Raw genomic sequence first — 1,709 nt, 5'->3', positions numbered from 1 at the left:
AGTTCATTAGCCTTCACCGTTTCCACTTGACAGCAGTTATTTGGCAGTTCATTAGCATTCACAGTTCCCAATTGACAGCAGTTCTTTGGCAGTTTATTACCATTCACAGTTACGAAATATGAGGCAATGATTAATTTGCATAAAGGCATAAGGGCATTTATTTTTAACGAAATATTCAAATGAGGTCTGAATATTCATGAGAACTGCTAAAATAACAGCTATCAAATAATGAATATTCATTAGACCTGCTATAGTAACAGCTGTCAGTAATGAATATTCATGCAAACTGTTGAGTTTTACATCCTAATATGGTTTTATAAACTGCTAATAACCACTGTGGAATAATATCAGATCTGCCATAAGTTGCAATATTACAAAGGTGACACAAGAATAATCAAATAAGTGTACAAGATATGAAAGCAAAAACTATCAAAATTCTAATATTTTACTGTAAGTCTTAGTGAAATTTCAAAAAGTTGTACTAACTTAGATTTGTAATTGAAGCAGTATACAATATACGTAATATGTCAGTGGCCGTAATTATATATAGGAAGAACTAAAAATGCACTTCAAATATCAGGGCTTTAACAAAAAAGCAACTTAATAAAGAGTAATTACTACTAAGAGGCAAACTACTACCTTGACTAAGTGATTTTCAGATTAAAAGTTATTTCATTTTTTTCATTATTTTATTACCGAACATGCCAAATGTACTATTTTTATTAAATTTAATGTGGACCAAAAGATAACAGTTATATTCTCTTTCTCTTTTGGATTTGAACAAATAAATTCTTGATACATGTTATATATTATGTTTCTTTTTTCTAGAAAAAAAAACTTCAGGAAAATTATATATTTAATTAATTGTACTAATTGAAGTTTAGACAATGTTAACCAATCAGCTATTGGCAGCCTAGGTTTACCTCATATTCCCTCCCCCTTTTTTCAACTCTTGAATACGATTAGATTTGTTATTTCACAAAATAAAAGATTAAAATAATCATCTCTTTTTTTTTCAAATAACATCTTGAACTGTAAGTATATATATGCTAGTATTCAACATCATATATTCTATTTGAATAAATAACTATCCCCCTTTTTTGGGGGGCTTTCTGTATGATTTCTGTTTCCCTTTACAAAGTTATGTCAGAATATATACAAGCATTAACTGTAACTTCAACTTGCTGTACTGCAGGTGTGTAAAAGTATCCAATTAACCAAAATTAAGCTTATAATTAACAAAAATATAGTTTTTCACTAGCAAGTATTTCCACACAACATGGAGCCAAAATGCACATTTGAAAATGATCTAATAATCTTCAAATAAATGTTTACTTTCAAGCTGAAAACATAGCCAGATCCAAGCATTTTTCTAACAATGATCAACTGATAACGAACTGCTGTAATAACCGTTGTCCAGACTGCTAAGATGAATGCTAAGATGAATGCTAAGGGTAATGTTAAGAAATGGTGAAATGTGTCAGTTTTTCAAACTGCTATTGGATTGAATGCTTAGAACAGCTAAAAGACTGCTAAGCTAAAAATATGAAGAACTTGTAAATAACAGCCTATAAACAGCTAAAAATAGCAGTTCAGTTGGACTTGGGATATTGTCACATTAAAAAAAAAGTATAAAAATGTCCATTGCTATATGTTGTTGAAAGTTAAATTGTATAACATATAACAATTAAGTATATTTTTAGTAAGAA

This window comes from Mytilus edulis, unplaced genomic scaffold, assembly GCF_963676685.1.
Source record: "Mytilus edulis unplaced genomic scaffold, xbMytEdul2.2 SCAFFOLD_650, whole genome shotgun sequence".
NCBI classification, from domain to species: Eukaryota; Metazoa; Mollusca; class Bivalvia; order Mytilida; family Mytilidae; genus Mytilus; species Mytilus edulis.
The sequence above is the reverse complement of the archived record's forward strand: the minus strand, read 5'-3'. Positions refer to the sequence as shown.